The sequence below is a fragment of the Cryptomeria japonica genome, chromosome 10 (assembly GCF_030272615.1).
Source record: "Cryptomeria japonica chromosome 10, Sugi_1.0, whole genome shotgun sequence".
NCBI classification, from domain to species: domain Eukaryota; kingdom Viridiplantae; phylum Streptophyta; class Pinopsida; order Cupressales; family Cupressaceae; genus Cryptomeria; species Cryptomeria japonica.
Genome location: NC_081414.1, coordinates 789,935,138 through 789,955,318, shown reverse-complemented (window position 1 = coordinate 789,955,318; position 20,181 = coordinate 789,935,138).

The window sequence follows — 20,181 nt, the reverse complement described above, 5'->3', positions numbered from 1 at the left end:
CAGTATATCAAATCCAAGGCTTTTGTTGCCTATACCGGAAACATGTTTGGTTATGTGTAGCATCAAGCATACAAGTAGATTACCAAATCTAAAAGTGCCTTTCTTATCCTTCTTGATTTTTCCTAAATTATCAATTAACTCATCCTTTAACCATTCACATACATCAATTTTTACATTGTCCTTAACCATGTCATAAGCACTTTTAATGCATAAACTGGAAATTGAGTTAAGTCTATTTGCATGAGTTGCTTTGTACCCTAAAATCATGCTAATGAATCTTACATTTGTATCAGTTACATCATTAACCCTCAATGATCTCTTGTCGAATGTTGCACCGGTTAGTTTTGTTACTAGGTCATTTGAGACCTTCTTTGTTTTGTCTGGCCTGTTACCAGTGGAAGGTAACCCTATTATAGCTTTCATAGTTTCCTTGTCTACTACAATGTTGACCGTTTGAGTATCAACATTAACTATGTATAGTACCTCAAGATTATGATTTGTATCCTTTATATCCATACTTACATCTGCCGGTTTATCTTCAGTTGTTTATCATATCATTCAGAGTTTCTTTTTCATCATTCTCAAGTTTGATGTTTTTCAATTTCTTTGTATCATAGTCTGAGAGAGCTGCTTCTAGTTGCTTCATTAGATTTTCCATCTCTATTGGTGTCAAGATCTTCCTCAAGTTGCTAGGCTTCTGAAAATAGAGGACCAAGCTCTAATACCAATTGTTAGGATTCCCATAAATACTGAGAGGGGGGTTGAATCAGTATCTAACCAGTATGTAGAATTTCTTAACTTAAAACATGTAGAGCATATTTAAATAGTGTACCGGTAAGCAAGAAATAATGCAATAAATAGAGATAGAAATAACCACATGAAAAGCACACCATAACACAAGGATTTAACGAGGAAAATCGGTGTGGGAAAAACCTCGGTGGGATTTGTGACCCACAATATTCACTTACGAGCCAATAAGAGAATATTACTGCTACAAGAGGGGCCTGCACATGCAGGAAGGCCAAGTGCCTAGAGCTCACTGCTCAAATACAAATTAGGAAGTCTCACTGACTTACAAAATGGATTATATAAATCCAGTGTCTTGTACTGCTTCAGAATAGCATCTATAATGCCAGATCCAGTACCGGTTTCTGCTCTGCTTCTTACATAAACCCTTAACCTATAATTTGCATAATAGGTCTTCCTTATTTCACCTAATTATATTCTACCATCTGTCTCACAATGTCCTACGATGATCTCTTATATATATGAGTCATTTTACAATGTTGCCAAGTCGGCTTACAATGATTTTATAATAATAAACAAAATATATTATAACAAAAATCCTGTCGGCCTCTATGCCAGTATGCTTCCTTTCACTACCGGTGCCGGTAGTTTGAGTGCTGCTGAAGAGTCTGATTTGTTTGTGCCGGTGAATGTCTTTGCCGGTGTCATAGGATTGTAAGGTTGCCATCAATGACAAAACCTTCAATCACCTACAATGTCTCATTGTAGTGTGCATATGCCAACATAATACACATTTTTAGAATATCTTCTCTTGAAGAAGCAAATCTTGAACCAAGCAGGGCTCCATCAAGTTGTCTCTTGACCCTTGGAAAGGTGTAGCTTCAAGCTATGTTCTTAAGCTCTTAGTCCCAAACTCTCGAATCGCAGTCTTGAATTATTCAATAATGATACCTAAGAGATACTACAAATCTTTATCATTGTTTAATGACCACGAAAGGGTACAATTCTTGATCATATGCTCTGAAGCTTGCTCGACAGTTCAATCCATATTGAGCTCAACACCAAATCTCAAACTTGTCTCCAAAATATAACCTTCACAACACATGTATTCTTCAAATTTGTCAACATCAACAAAGAAAACAAAAAGAAAAGCATAAACCGAAAAATTCCAAAATAGCTTCTCATGCAGAACACCATCTCAAAGTGAGAAGCTAACTCAAGATGATGGAAATTCCTCCATCCTCCAATGCCGCCAACCTCCAAAATTTGAAATTTAATAATATTAATGCACCATTGGCACCAACTAATACACCATTGACACCGGGAGAAGAGTCATTTATAATAGAATCATCATCTATGGAATCTTTATCTTCAATGAAAGCAACATTGCCTTCAATAGATTGTTCTTTTAATTTTCCCTTAAGCACATCACTGAACCGAGTTCTACAACCCCAAGCCGCGTGACCCTTTTTCTTACAATAAAAACACTTTATTCTCTTTGATATCTTGTAATGACTTCTTGAATAAAGTGCTTTTTCCCAATAGTCTAATCTTTTGTAGTTGATTCTTGAATTTAGTGCTTTCTCTTGAGGATCATCTTCTGATTCTTATTTTGTTCTCTTATCTTCTACTAGAAGAGCCAAAATCATACTTTCTAGAGTGATGAGGGAATGTCTGGGCATGGCGTTTAGAAAGATAGGTTTGATGCACTATTGTTGCGTGAAGATTTGAGTTGAATCATCGTCACTTGCATCTATCAACAAAGTGTTGATGATGTAGTAGATCTAAGGGCGATATGAGGAAGATATTTGGCATGGAAAACTCTGGCGGTGAGTGAATGTGTTTTAAGGTGTGATGTAGAAATCAGAGTGATGTGATCTTGTTTTATGTGATATTTATAGACCTTTCTCTTAATGGAGTATTACCAGTGTACCAAGACACCATGGTACTAACATGATAGGGATGCGGCTGCAACAACAAAGAAGATTCTTGTGACTATGTTGATGAATTTTCTAGCATGCAGAAGTGTTGATTCAAATTGTTGATCTGCTTGAGAGTTCATAGTGTGTGAAAAGTAGTCAAGGAGATTGATGCCTGTCACATAGAATCACGAGGGTTACTATATTTAAACCGTTAATCCAAGAGGTTGAAGCCAAAGACATAGGAGGTCGTAGCCCAAATTTTGATATGCCATGCAAATAAAATCTATATTGTACAAGAAGACTATGATGATGTTTGCATAGAACTTGAGGAGGAAGCATACAATCAGTACATAATCTTATAGGATTTAAGAAACATGTGAGTCTGATGTTTTCTTAATACCCCATGCTTGAAAGAAGTGATTCTATTTATGATACCATCTTAGAATAGAGAGTGATTTTATCTTGTTATTTATGAAGTCATGTGGAAAAATATTGATGTAAAAGGAAAAGGTTGATATCTATTGATGCAACCAAACTATTAGACTAGAATAACAGAGATGATAAAGCGAAAGCTATTATTGGTCTTGCTTTTTCTAACACTGAATTTCATCACATAGATTTAGATAAATCATCAAATGAAATCTGGGATAATTTGAATAAATTGTTTGGAGCCAAAGCAATCAATGCAAAATTCTCTCTAAAACCTTTTCCTTTTACATCAATATTTTTCCACATGACTTCATAAATAACAAGATAAAATCACTCTCTATTCTAAGATGGTATCATAAATAGAATCACTTCTTTCAAGCATGGGGTATTAAGAAAACATCAGACTCACATGTTTCTTAAATCCTATAAGATTATGTACTGATTGTATGCTTCCTCCTCAAGTTCTATGCAAACATCATCATAGTCTTCTTGTACAATATAGATTTTATTTGCATGGCATATCAAAATTTGGGCTACGACCTCCTATGTCTTTGGCTTCAACCTCTTGGATTAACGGTTTAAATATAGTAACCCTCGTGATTCTATGTGACAGGCATCAATCTCCTTGACTACTTTTCACACACTATGAACTCTCAAGCAGATCAACAATTTGAATCAACACTTCTGCATGCTAGAAAATTCATCAACATAGTCACAAGAATCTTCTTTGTTGTTGCAGCCGCATCCCTATCATGTTAGTACCATGGTGTCTTGGTACACTGGTAATACTCCATTAAGAGAAAGGTCTATAAATATCACATAAAACAAGATCACATCACTCTGATTTCTACATCACACCTTAAAACACGTTCACTCACCGCCAGAGTTTTCCATGCCAAATATCTTCCTCATATCGCCCTTAGATCTACTACATCATCAACACTTTGCTGATAGATGCAAGTGACGATGATTCAACTCAAATCTTCACGCAACAATAGTGCATCAAACCTATCTTTCTAAACGCCATGCCCAGACATTCCCTCATCACTCTGATACCAAATGAAGGAGCAAAGCAAATGTTTTTGATGTATTAATGAAGAACAAGAAAGGTACATGTATATATATGGAGATATATACTTGGAATAACTGTATAATATCTAGAACTGTCATAACCGCTAACAAACTAAGCGGTAAACAATGTAATATTGAGCATTTACACTAACATTAATATCCACTTTTGATTATTCTTGTGAAACACCAATTAGGGTTTATGTTCCACTTATGAGGCCATGTAGGGTCTTCTATGTAGCCCAGCTCCTATAAAAATCCCACATGGTACACTTCATGCCTTGCATAGGAATAATAGAAGACCTATGCTTTTTTCATTTGTATTTGAACAAACTAATTTAAAAAATAGATTTTTAAACTATTAACTAGTCAACACTTCAAGCAAAATTAACGATGACATGGGTGTAAAGATTCATATGTATGTACCGATCCATACATTCATATGGATTTTTGTGTATGTATTCGTACCCCTATTATTTTTCTTTCTTAATTGCATAGATTTTAGCATCTAGAGAGGTGGTCTTAAGGTTTTCGACCATTCTAAAATCAACAATGATGCTTATTTTACTCCAATAGGAGCCAAATTTTCCCTCAAGGCTAGATCTCTTTAAAAAAAAAAAAAAAGTCACAAATTTTATGCTCTAATACCGTATTACAGTTGATAGTAAACCCCACAACTCCCAGGAATCACCTGCAATCGAAACACCTATCACAACTAGAAAGTTAAAATCATTGATTGTGTTATACAACATTGAGAAGAGAATTGATCTAGAAAACAAAATGATTGATCTATTACATTGAATGATCTATATAAATTGAATACATTGTACAATTTAATGCTTATAAAAGAAAAATCTCTAGATGAAACCCTAGGTGAGGATTATGTTAGATCTGATGACAAGTTTCCTCATTCTATGTTATGAGACAATGCGACCTAAATATTTAAAAAATCACTCCCAAGTTTATCTTAAGTGTAATAAACTAATAGGGGACCTAGTTATTGATTAATTAATTAATTGTGTGATTACCTATTTAATCTAATATATAGATAGATCAAATTAACTTGATTTACTACATATGTGCACTAATGTGTACCTTTGTAAGGCATAAAAATTTGCTTATCATAAAATTATGTAGCTACTGATTTTTTTTTTCCTAGTTCAAGGTACCTATGTTCTTATCTAAGGTATATTTTCTATACCCTCCAAGTATAATCATTTTTAGATTCATTTTCTAAATATGACAAGTGCTTACTAGTAATCTAGTGTGAGTGATTAGGGTATCATGAAATTTATTTGATAGAATTTGTATGCTCAAGAGGCTTATGGTAATTGAAGTGTTACATATTTTAAAATTTAAGATGTTGTAAAGGTTGTTGATTTGTTAGCCAATTTTTCTATTGTAAGTGTATTAGGTAAGTATATAGAATCAAATGATGAAGTTAAATTATATAAGGGGATGCTAGCATGTTGTTTATGTGATAGGAAATTATTTAACTTAGAAATATAAACATGATATATGGGAAATGAGATCCTAGCTTATGTATGAAAACTAAGATCTCAAATATCCATTTGTACATATCATTGGGGAATCATAAACTAAGTTAAACTATAGTCCTAATAGGAGAGATAAACACTAAGTGGGTTTATGACTCCTTTTTTTATTGCTATGAATTTTGAGATTGTGAAGTGTGTGTGAATGAATTATGTTAAATGATAGAAAAATGATGACTTACAATGTAAATAGTAATATATAGAACTAGAAATCAACACAATAGAAAAGATCTGGGAATGAGATACAAAGACGGGCTTGTAGATATAATCTAAAGTAGAATATGTCAAACTAAGGAGCAAGGTGCCTCAGTATAAGGGTATATTTGTTAATAGAAGGTTCCAAATTTTGAATTAGAAAGCTTTATAGATTTCTCTCTCTGAAAGTTAATCAAAAAGTGTTAGACATGGGAGTAGGAAAATTTAGTCCAAGGATTTCTACTTGTTTAAAGCTTGGGATTGTATGTCATTGTCTACTCTATACACCTATAACTTTATTCTGCTATCAAATCCGCACTTGTGTACATGAAATGAGGAAAAAATGTTGTGTTGTATAGAGGCTTTCTTAAGTCAAATATTGTGTTGGTGTTCCCACCTCCACTACAACAATGATTGACAGAAAGAAAGATTTTTCTCAGAAAATGATAAAGGATAAATCATAATTGAAATGTTGAATTAACAAGATTATAATTATGATCGATAATAGTGATGATATTGTTGGCATATGATGAACCAATATGATGATAATGTATGTTGTCATTGATGTATAAGTGCAGGTGAACCAGTATGATGATTGGAAGAAGTTGTTATTGATGTTCAAGTAGGAGAACCGGTATGAAGGGATGGAGTGGACCAGTGTCAGGGTTTCACTAAGTGTGACTACTAGTTGGTAGTCACAGCTTTAGGGTTTCCGGTTTGGCAATCTAGCTTGTGTGATGCAACTGGTGACATTTTGTGATGAGTTAGCTAAGAGATAAGGATGAGATCGACATGCCACGTCAGTTTTGTGTACGTTAAGGATTTCCTTGAGGATCTTGCATTTGAAGATCGATTGCATTAAATGTCTAGCATGGGAATGAACATTCTTCTTAGCAGCATGTGAAGAGACCGTGATGGGTTACTGATTTCCATATGAGGTGAAGAATGGATGATGTAGAGTGACTTGTAATCTATTTGAGATTGTTTTATTCTATGCAAAGTGTTTGAATGGTCAGGATTGGACCGCTTGTAATTATAAACCTAAAATGTTTAGGGTTTATGCTACCAACCTAATTGTTGTCTATAAGGTTGATGATGTTTGTTATTTTTTGTGTTGGCAAATGTTGTATTTTTATCCGAGTGATGAGATACTTGCCAGACCAGTGAGTGGAAAACTGTAGAGTGTGATTGCAGAGTATAGGAGCTGAAAAGGATCTGCCTTAGCATGTAGTATTGTTATCAGATCAGAGCTTTACCTGTTGTCTTCTAACCATTTCAATAGTAGGAAAATCCCTTCACCGGGTAGCTTTAACAGGCTTATTGAAAATCCTCTAACTAGGTGACTCAAGATCATTGAGTTCTTCAAATCCTCTAGCAAGGTAACCTTTAACAGGGTTTCAACCTTTAACAGGGTATATAACCATCCCTTAACCAGGTGATCTTTAACAGGATCGGTTCCTAACAGAAACTTATTGTAAAGTATTTAACCGGACTAGGCTCCTAACAGAGCGAGCTTCAAAAGAGTTCAAAAACAAGCTTGTGCATATTCATCCCCACCGTGGTTTTTCCCATTTGGGTTTCCACTCGAAAAATTTATGTCATGAGTTGTGCATTTTTCATGTGATGATTAGGCAGTTTTTGTTTAGGTGAATATGCATGCAAAGTTAATGGTTATGGTATTACTGATACAACACATGCATGAGTATATTGGTGTAGTAGTTATCAAATGTTGAATGTTATTTGAAGTATTCAGTTTTACTGGTTTAGCTGTCTGAAGTCTTACAGTGTTTAATCGGTATTGCCATGGTTAAGTTCAGTAATGAAGACAACCGGTTAGCATTGTTTTAACTTGATAAGTTGTGGAGAATTTTTTGTATGTACTGATTCACCCCCCCTCTGAGTATCAATTAGGGTATTTGTTGTTCATCATTATTCATCAGATATAATCCTATTTAGGCAAGCTGTCCAAGTGTTGGTACAATAATATGATAAAACATAATATTATTTATCATGAAATCATACTTGAAGATAGGTTATTGTATCTTGCTACTCCTTGTACTTAGATTTTCTATTCAATGAATTGAATTAAGACTCTTGAATTGTGATAATAGAATATCTTAGACTTTATAAATGATAAACAATCATTATATATAGGGTTCACGAGGTATTTATGAAATTTAGGTTGACATCCAATGGTAAAATGAAAACAAGATTAGATTACAAATGATGAAGGCAAACACTTGCACATGTTTAATTTTTGACTCCTTTTTGAGGGACTAGGGCATTGAGCACCCTAGTCCTCTTAATCAGGGACTAGACAAGGTGTTGGCAAAGCATCAAGACCCAAGACATAGGATCTGGTGTCATCATTAGCATAGTGAAATAGTAGGATAATATAGGACCTAAATAGGGTTGAAATGACCCAAGAGAGGGCACACTAAAGTGGAGGCCCAAATAGAGTGTAAATTGATAAAGGGTTACAATTTACTACACTCTAAAACATATGACTAATTTCTCCTTAACAAACAAGGATATTATTGAATATTTCATGAACAACGGTATGATGTTTTCATATCCACATTTGCCATCTTAATTATATTTAGGGGTAGTTTGTGAGATAACATTGTATTAGTTTGTAAGGAATTTTGTAACCTATTCCTCTTTAATAAATAGGAAATTTATTTATTCGGTAATGGATGTTTGAAGTAATCATATAATAACACATGTTTTCAATAATAGATGATATGATGATATGAGAGTGTTCTCTTCCTTATTTATAGGCTTAAATATGTAGGGACATACCCCTTCATAATTAAGAGTGATTATCATATTAAATAATATTTTTGTTAGGTTTAAGCATGCCAAGTGCTTGCACTTATTGTGCTTAGGAATATATCATATTGTTGAACATACCCCAAGACTAAGAGGGGGGTGAATAAGTCTTTATCAAACACTTGAACTTCATACCTAGGTGAGTTCACAATAAGGGTGCCCACTTTCACCCACGAAGGAAAAATGCAATGAGAGGAAAACAAATTCGTAGGGGGTTCGAGCGAAGTGGGGGTGTTCAAACAAACTAGCCTTTGGGATTTGCTTGATCCCACCACTTTGCTTGAACCCCATATTTTGAGCGAACCACCTCGAACCTCCCTTCATTCGAAGCCCCTAAAAAGGGGGGTTCACTCGAACCCCCCTTCGTTCAAACCCCCTTTTTTACACTTCTCTGAAACTTTCTACAATTTTTTGCAGATTTTTGGCCTTCAAACCTTTGGTTGAAAGATTAAATGGAATGGTATTGACAACCCAAAGTGTAGTATGGCAGTCCTCGAAGCAATATTTCCAATGACTAAAATTTTATTACATGTTGAGTTTATTATGAACTTATTTTTTTAATTTTACCAAACATAGGTTTTTCACTGAACATGAATTTCTCCATTCAATGCATTGGGAAAAATAGTAAACTAATTCAAAAAAATTCTAAAAATTATCTATGCCCTAGGTATTGATGTCTTCTTTCTAAGAAAAAAAGATATTGAATTTTGATATATATAGAACAAGTTATGTGTTCAAACGCACACCTATGTCTAAAATATAATTATTCAAACTTCAAAACTTAATAAAATGAAAAATATTTAACATATCACTATCAAACCAACTTCAAGCCCTAGATATTGATGTTGCAAACCAAAATTAGAAAGAATTGAGTTTTTATCATTTATAGAAAAAATTTATGTGTTTCGGGAGGCGCGTCACTCTTAAAAAATACAGTTTGTGTTGGGATCCAAGAACACTGAGAGGGGGGGGGTGAATCAGTGTTCTGTCAGTAAGATATAATTTTACCCTTTTATAACATACACATATAAACCAGTAAATGAAGAAACATATAACTTGAAGCAAATAAACCATCCACATAAATGAAGACCATAATACACATAATTTATATGTGGAAAACCTCAAAGAGGAAACACCACGGTGGGATTTGTGACCCACAAAATCAGTTCACTAGCCATACGAAAGGATATTACATAAAATGAGGGCCTACACATGGAGGAAGGCACATTGCCTAGAGCACACTGCTCACCACAAAAAGAGTCTCATTGGCTACAAGCTTCTGCTGAAATGAAACAGTAATAATGAACTCACAAAGTGCATCTGTTATGCCAAAAAGAGTTCCAGTTATAGTTCTTCTTTGTACCAGTTCATAAACCCTGAACAATTCTACTGGTATCTCTTCTCCTCCAAGAATGCTTTCCAAACTATCTACAAATCATTACATGATATACCATTCACATACAAATGATCTACATACATATACTTCGCATTATACAATTCTGCTATATTCTCCTATGTCACTATGTTCAAAATGACCTAGCAGACTAACCTATATACCCTTACAAAAAATAAGCCTTATGTCAGCTTACAATGTATTACAAAAGATATACAATGTCGGTTGTATGCAATAAAAATCATTTTACAAATAAAAGTTCCTTTGGGTCTAAGCCTGATGTCGGCTTCACTGAAGTGTTGGATGCCAATGTCGGTGCCGATGCCAGTGTAACCCTGGATTCTCCAATGTCGGTATCTGCTGGTGAATGTTGGTGAATGCCTCCTAGTGCCGGTGTAAGATTCCTTATGAATCTTGTTGCCAAGTAACCATCTTGCCATGTTGCCATCAATGACAACATATGAATCCAATGAGTGTCAATTGCCAACAATCTCCCCCTTTGGCATTGATGGCAACACTCATGTGAAAAATGGATTCCCTGTCAGTTCAACCTGAAGTATGCTCCCCCTAAGCAATACACTCCTTCCTAATATCCTTCCCATATTTTTGTCTGATATTTTTCACATTATATACACTCCCCCTTTGGAATCAATTCCAAAGACTGGTGAAAGAATTGAAAGTATTAATAAATACAGATTACTTTACCGGAGCTTGACTAAGTTCAAAATTTTTGGGTAAGCCTTGTCTAGCAACTATAAATATGTATCCCAGCTGGTTCTGAAGGTTTCAGATATGGATAAAAGTCCACTCAGTAAGTGTGCAAATATTTTCTGATCCTTGACTTCTGTCGGTGTGGGCTTAGCAATCACATACATTCCCTCTTATGTACACCGAGTGAATCCAATCTTGGACTCACCAATCCTCTAAGACTTCTTTCTCTTCAAATGATCTTGTCTCTTTCCTTTTCAAAATAAAAAATTTGGTTCTCCAAAGATAAAATTTATCCATGAACAAATGTTTTTAGTGAGGTTAATCCATCAAAAGAGTTTGCAATATTGGCAACCTTATCATGTAATTCCTTTAATCTGCTATCTATATTTGCTATAAGAGTTTCTATGTTACAACAGACCCTGTAGATATTTGTACACTGTTTTAAACAATTCTCAAAAAGAATTAATTTTCCTTCAATTTTCTTCTTCTTTGTTTCAATAATTTGATCAAATGCAGCTCTCTTAGCCACAATAAATCTCCCAAGTTCCTTCCGGTCTGAAATTTCCTGCAAACATTGAAAGTTATTAGATATATGCTCAGTTAATGCCTTAAACTTGCCGGAAGGGCTTGCTTCATTTTCAATCTTACAATCAGGAATTAGTCTATGCAAAACTATGATTGATTGATCTATTATTCCTTAATCTGCTAATCCCTCCTTTATTAGTTTTCGAGTAGCCATCATCATTAACTCAGTGGGACTCATCTCAGTGATTGATTTCTTCTCAATTTGAGAAGTGTCAATTGCCAAAACCTTTGCTGAGGAATCAATATTAACTGTCGGTATAGTCTCAGTTCCCTTTGCCTTATCTTCCTTAGCACATGTGGCTTCACCACTTGGTGCAGTATCTATTACTAACAGTGGAGTATTATCCACAATATTGTCGGTAGCTTGTACATTGCCTTGTTCAAAAGTTGTTTCTGCTGGTATTGAGTGTACACTCTCTTTTACTGCCGGTGGTGTCTGTATACTTATAGTTATTTTCGATTTATTCAAAATTGGAGCTGAACTATCCAAAATACGTTTCCCTTTAGATCTCTTTGGGATGGTGGAAGTTGTTGCTTTTACAAATTCTTCTTGGAAGGTGAGAAAATCAGGATTCTTTTGGAAGAATTTGGTCCAACCATCTTTGGTCTCATTTACTACCTCATTTACCTTGTCCATAATTAGGCTTATTTGTCGGGGTTTGCTACTAAAAACTATTCTGTTAGCAACATCTATGCATCTTTTCATTTCCTCATTGTTTATTGATCCACACATACCCAAAAGTTCTACTTCCTTAATTTCTCTATCCCTCTTGACTGCATCAAGTCTTCTAGCATCTAAATTATTGTACAGTGATAGAGGATTTTCCTTCAAAATTTCTACTAAGGCTTTCTTATATATATCTATATGTAACAAAATTGCCTCTTCAATCTCATTCTGCTCATTATCCTCTAAATCTTCATAATAAATGGATACATTTTTCAAAATTCCATCCTTGGTTATTTCATCAATGAATTTAGCACAGGTCATTGTAACCTTACCAAATTTAGTATCATCGTCATTCTTTTTCTTCTTGCTATGGTTTACTGGAGTGGATGTGATTGGTTTCCTCTTCTGAATAGGTTTCTCTGCCAAAGCTGGGGGTGTAGTAGGTTTTGTTACTTTTTTCACAAGCTTCCTCTTGGCTCCACCTTCTCCTCTACCAGAGGCTGGTCAGATTTATTTCTTTGTACTCTTCTAAATGCTAGAGGTTCATTGTCCTCTGGATCAGAGTCAGAAGTGACAGAAGAAATGAAATTTTTAGGCCTCTTTTCCTCAGGAGCACTAACTATTGTCAGTTCCTTTGCCAGTTTGGATCCAGAACCCAGTTGAGTATCTATCTTATGCATTACATCTTGTATATATGCAAGCATCTTATCTATTTTCTTCTCTCTTCTTTTCTTGTCAAAGCCAATTTTGACTTTAAGAGCTTTTTATTCAGCATCACCAAAGTGTTTTGTTTTATCATCCAATGGAGCTTCAAGCAACATTTTTGCATAGAGTTCAAAAATGCTATCATCCACTTCATATCCAATCTCAGTGATCCATATCATACTAGGTTTTTCTTCCTCCATAAGAGTTTCATCATTTTTCACCATAAAACAAATATCAGTGGAGTACTTCTCCACAATGTGCTTTGATATTCTTTCCCTCTATCTCATATTTTCCTGAAATGTTTTGAAATAGCCCCAAAGATTTTCATCCCTGCCGGTACCAAGACTAGTGATTGCTTCCTTAATTTGCATACCTATTGGTATGTCATGAGCCCAATGCTTCTTCCCTAGACTTGGTAGCTCATTCATGAAGTAAAGCATTAAACAAATAATGAGATTTCCGAACCTAAAAGTTCCTTTCTTAACACTCTTAATATTTACAATATTTATCATTAACTCATAGCTCAACCATTCACATAAATCATACTTCTCATTATTCTTTAACATCTGATAAGCACCATGGATGCAGGAACTACCAATAGAGTTCAATCGACTAGATTGAGTTACCTTATAGCCGATTATCATGCTGACAAATTTCACATCTAAATCCTTGATGGTTCCTGAATCTCATAGATCTTCCATCATGGGTTGTACCGATGAGCTTTTCAACTGCAGTGGTGGAAATCTTCTTGCCAAGTTCTTGTCCGACTTTGGGTAAGCTAGTGATTGCTTGAATTTCTTCCTTTATGATCATGTGGGGCCTATCCAACCAGATGAACTCATTGTGAACCCTGCTCAAAACACATCTGATCACCTCATCTTTGAATTCCGATATGTACAGAATACCCCTAGGTCCTTGATGATCTTATATTCTGACTTGATTGTTCTGGAGTCTTGCAGTATCATAGATTGATACATGCCCTTAATCTCTTTTGTACCTAGATCCTCCAAGGTGTAGTGAATATATGCCCTTACATCTTCAACATACATCATGCCATTAGAAACCCTAGAGAATGTGCCCGCAATGTTTTCTTTCTTAGCTATTTGGGGAACTTCCTTGAAAATGGGTCTCAGCCTATCCTTAACTTCAACAATGGTGGGATTTGCAATGAAAGTAGGAGTAGATGATTTAGATGCCATTTTGAAATACCTGAAAAATGATCGCCAATGTGAAGATTTAATTGCTTCTCCAATGGTTGTTGGAAATCCTTTCAGAATGCCTTTTCTTTGCCCTAGATTGCTTGAATGTTGGGTGAGTAAAAATGAATTCACTTTTTCCTTTTATCAAGAAGTAAACCCTAATCCTTCACTGTCATAAATGCTTCGCGATGTACCCTACCACATGCCAGTTTCACAATCTCATGCTGGGTAAACCTTCATCAATGATTAAGACAACTCTTTAGATCTCTTTCAGATATCCTCTAGGGAATATGTAAAATTTGAAATAGATTTTCCAACCCCTGAGGTGTATGCCTCAATTACTGGTGGAATTTTGAGCCGCTGTAGGAATGCTCTATTGTACCAGTGGAGTTACCAGTGTAGATCTATATCCACTTGGTTCTTCAGAATTTCTAACCCATCTCTTGGTGTGATAGTGTTGAATTTAAACTACCTTCTTCTTTCCTTTCTCATTTAATTTATTATTGCTAACCAGTTGAGTATTGCTTCTGTAGTACTTAGTAATATGACCTATTTCTTTGCATGCATAACATGTAACATTGTTATTTTGAATTGCTTTAACATATCCGGTGTCATTACTTGACCTACATTGATTAGCCAAATGACCAAACTTTCCACACGCATGACATTTGACATTCATTCTGCAATCTCTTGATCTATGACCATATTTATTACAATTTGTGCATTGACAGGAACATAATTGTAGTTTTGATTTTCTCTATTTTTACATTGTTTAACCATATGCCCAAATTTATTACGAAAAAAGTATCTACCATTGAATTTATAAGCATTAGATTGCCTTATCGGTTTCCTCTAGTTTGATGAGTTATGCATACCAGTTGTCTGATCTTCATTTGCAGTATCAAAGCTTTCACCTTGTACAAATCCAAGTCCTCTAGAATCATCATTCTACCTTTGTCTTTTCAATAAGTTGTCCAATTGTGCAGCACTAATCCTAAATTTTTCTTTATACCCACTTGTAGTAGTCAGATCATCTCTTAGAGTAGTTATTTGTCTTTCAAGCTCTTGTTCATTGTTATGGTAGTGTGCCAAATCAATTTTCAATAGATTATTCTCATGGGTCAATCTACCACATTCATCAAATTTGTTCTTCAGAGATATAACAAGATTATATTCCTTCTTTCTATCCTCAATATCTCTTGATAACCTCATAGTTAGTTCTTGCATTTCATTCTTCATGAGCATGTTTGCTTGACTTAGTTTCTGACATTGTTCCTTAAGTGCATTTTTCTCCTCATCATCTGGGTTTTGCAAAAGTTCCTTTCTCTTGGCTTGAGCTAATGATAACCTTTCTTGCAAGACAAGGATGAATTCATTAGCAGAATTCAATTCATCTTGCAATTTTAAATTCTTCATCCTTTCAGCATCATAATCCTCAAAAGCCATCTCAAGTTGCTTCTCCATAGCCATGTTCAATGATTTTGGTTTCAAGATCTTCCTCAAGTTCTTAAACTTCTTTCGAGGAACTAGGCTCTGATACCAATTATTGGGATCCAAGAACACTGAGAGGGAGGGGTGATCAGTGTTTTGTTGGTAAGATATAATTTTATCCTTTTATAACATACACATATAAACTCGTAAATGAAGAAACATATAACTTGAAGCAAATAAACCATCTTCATAAATGAACACCACAACACATAGAATTAATAGGTGAAAAACCTCAAAGAGGAAAAACCATGGTGGGATTTGTGACCCACAATATTAGTTCACTAGCCATATGAAAGGATATTACATAAAATGGGGGCCTGCACATGTAGGAAGGCACACTGCTCACCATAAAAAGAGTCTCACATGCTACAAGTTTCTGCTAAAATGAAACAGTAATAATGAACTCACAAAATGCATCTGCTATGCCAAAAAGAGTTCTAGTTCTAGTTCTCCTCTATACTGGTTCATAAACCCTGAACACTTCTACCACCATCTCTTCTACTCCAAGAATGATTTCCAAACTATCTACAGATCATTGCACAATATAACATTCACATACAAATTATCTACATACATATACTTCACATTATACAGTTCCGCTATATTATCCTATGTCACAATGTTCAAAATGACCTAGCAGACTGACTATATACCCTTACAAACAATAAGCCTTAAGTTGGCTTACAATGTATTACAACAGATATACAATGTCGACTTTATACAATAAAAATGATTTTACAAATAAAACTTCCTTCAGGTCCAAGCCCGATGTCGGCTTCACTGAAGTGTTGGATGTCGATGTCGGTGTCGGTGTCGGTGTCGGTGCCGGTGTAACCCTGGATTCTCCAATGTTGGTATCTGTCAGTGAATGCTAGTGAATGCCTCCTAGTGCCAGTGTATGCCGGTTTAAGCTTCCTTAAGAATCTTGTTGTCAAGTAACCATGTTGCCATGTTGCCATATTTCCATCAATGACAACATATGAATCCAATGAGTGTCAATTGCCAACATTTTGTTGTAAAAAACTAATTTTTGAGGGAGATGGAAAAATTTAAAATGAAATATTCAATATATATATATATATATATATATATATATATATATATATATATATATATATATATATATATATATATAATCTATAGACAAAATGCTACAAATCACTAATTTACATCATCTTCAAATTCTTAATAGTTTAAAAGTTATAGTTGTCGGAAGTTGAAGATTAGTTAAAAAATGTTCATCTCAGTGTCAAAAGTGGCAAAAAAGTGGGGACCATTATTGTGAGTTCACCCACCTTAATTCAATACCAATGTACCCTTAATCTTATCAACAAAAATGAAATATAAAACAATGAAGACCATGCACAAGAGAACACCATATTTACGTGTGAAAACCAAATAGGGAAAAACCATTGTGAGAGTCAACTCATTATATATGAATAAGTTTTAGGCCCATTGCCAAGGAATCACACTACTCCATGAAGGACTTGCAAATTGAGGTGGAGTATCGAGGCAAGATACAAGGGACTTGTAGGCTGAGAAGCACTACCTCATGGAAAGATACAAAACTTGTAGAGAAGACTCACTATCTTTGAGCAAGGTACATGAATATATGAATCAAGATGAATACGACTTGAGAAATGGTGCCACTATAAATCTCTAAGTATGAAGTTATCCTTTAACCTCTGTCTTAAGAAACTACCTTCAAATAAATCACCACACACTTCTTCTACATCAACTTTGCATCACTAACTATACAATTGAGATAATCATGACAATGCAACACACATATTGATCCACACACTACTGCACACAATTAATACTAATTTGATCTTTTATACATACCATCTTCTTCATTGCAAACATCAATTAGGTTGGTCAAAGTAGAGGACAAACATAGGTCCTATCAATTCGGCCACCAAAACACAATTATGGTGAAAGTTGTCCAATCCATGAGATATCACTTCTTTCTAAGTTATCCCAAACAATTCGTAGACTATCTCACATCTTCCAAAGTTTACAATAGGGTAACGTGCAAATGAACCATGTAGCACAAAACTAGTTAGCCCAAAAACATATTCTTTGGATGAAATAACTCAATGCAGATCCCCACATGTCAAAGTAGGACCCAAATACAATATAAAACAACCTTCAATTCAAGTGGAAGCACTCAAGGATACACCAAAAGCAAGAGAACATACCTTGTCGACCAAACTAGAGTAGTTACCATGAAACACAAACATCATAACTAATGCAACAAAAAACAATTCTTTCTAGCATCATGTGGAGCATGTAACAAAATTCCTTGAACTTCCAACAATCTTCCCAAATACTTCTTTTTCCTTGCCACATCAAAATCATACTATCATATCACAACTTATACAAAAGACTTTATTCAGGAATGCCAAGAAGACTAGTTATGAACATAACACCATTATCAACTCTTGCAGACAACACCAACATTTGAAACTTGAAGTGAGACACAACACAAAGGTTATGAACATGTCCTCCCAATCACAACACCTGAAACATCAACATAGAGAAATGAGGAGTAGTTTTTGGACCAATTTTGACAGACAACTAGAATGTCAACAAAATATAATCACCAACCACATCAACTCCAACACCAAGGACCTAAAAGGATAAGAGTATAATGTCCATAGAGCATAAACATTACGTTTAAGTCTGCAAAACCATATCATCAAGTGTAGAGTAACACAAAGCATTCTTCCGAACGGTCATCAATATATATTTTTGCACAAACTCACTTCATCAATCTTCCAAGGACCAAAATGTCCCAAATCCATTATTTTCTCTCTCTAGAAAAATCAAGAAATATAAATGTCATTATGTAACATACACATATATAATCACATCCATTATCATGTATCTTATCCTCATTTTAATATAATCATCATCTCATATTTTCCATCAAAATTATCATGAACATCATCATCTGTATCAACACATCATATTAGGTGTAAACATCAGACACCAAGAAATTGGATATCCACAATACAAAGTATCTGCAACCAATAACCATCTACTCCCTATCACAATGACAATGTTATTGACAATCAGCTACCAACAATATCCTCATACTTTAACAAATTATAGCTTTATCATGACTACTTCAACAATTGCAACAATTCTCTATACAACCAATCAGTCAATCACCATATCATCAATGACAACATAATAAAGGCAACACATATTGTTAGACATCAGGTTGATATCAATGACAACATATATTTTAAACAATCTCTCCCTTTGTCATTGATGACAACACTTACTAATGCAATATTTTATCCTTCCATATTTGCATTCTCTCCCATAGTGGTATCAATGGGGGTGTGCACCAAGATGGTGCCAAAAAAGTGGACACACACCAAAAAAAAAGTTGAAAAAATAGAAAGTGCGTACGTGGTATTTGAATTTTGAATAACCCCATACATGCTTTGGTTCATTTTTTCCAAGCCTAAAGGGAAGGGACCGCATACGCGGTCCTTAAAAACTAAGACCACATACGCGGTCCCTTAGAAATTAGGACCCCGTATGCGGTCTTAGTGTTTTAAGACCATGTATGCGCTACCTGTCAATTTTTTTTTTTTACGCTGACTGGGTCTCATTTTCAACCCATGACCGAAAGCAGTTTGGAGGGGCATTTTCTTACAAAACCGCACACGAGCTCCCGATTTCCACTTCCCAGTGTCGTGGAAAGAGGTAGGTTAATTTTTTTTTATATTTAATAAATTTTATTTATATTTTGAATTTTAAACAATTGATTTCGATTATTTTTTTTTTTTTTTTGTTACAAATATATCAGATTCTCAAAATCCAGAACTACAACAAGATGAAAACCCACAACAAAACCTAAAAAATACACCTCCATCTCCTCCTTTAGAGCATACACTAGCTACACAGGAACAATTGCTTAATCAGTTAGGGGGAAAAACACTGCTAAAATAAATAGACTGATTAATAAATTGAAAACATCTAACCTTGAGAATCATTTATCCCTTGCCACTAGCCTAGAAATATTAGCTAGTGTTGCCACTACAGTTTCCACTCAGATTGCAAAATGGGGAAACTATAGGGATAGGTGTCATGCATTTTATGAGAATGGATTATCATATGAGGAAGTGAAAAACAAAAACATAAGTAAAGCACAAATATGTGCTCTTTTTGTTGATCTTAGAACTGGTGACTCCTTACCTCTTAATGCAAAGAGGTTTCCCATACATTGGCGTACCAATATGCAGATGAGGAATCTATTTTGGAATAGGTGGTGGATGGTCTTTGACAAACCACCTTATAATAATTATGAGGTGCCATTATATTTTTTGAGGAAAGTATATTGTGAGTTTGTCCTTAATGAGAAGCCTAATTATTTTGACATGAGAGAGTTCCATGGTAGAGGTGGCAGATCTGCCCAAGATAGACCTGGAGCTCGTAGGGTAGTGGACCCGTAGAGTCATCACCCCCTAGCACCCAAACCCAAGGTGCATGTGACTATCCCAGTAGCCCTGAAAGAGTCGATGGAGCTACAAAAATTTTAGGTGGCCACAACATTATATGATGCGATCATCCAACATGGGACACAGTTATCACACCCTCTTGTATTAGACGATGATCCATTAGTTGGAGCAGCTGGTGCTGGTCAGCCCATTCAGCATGTGTGTCC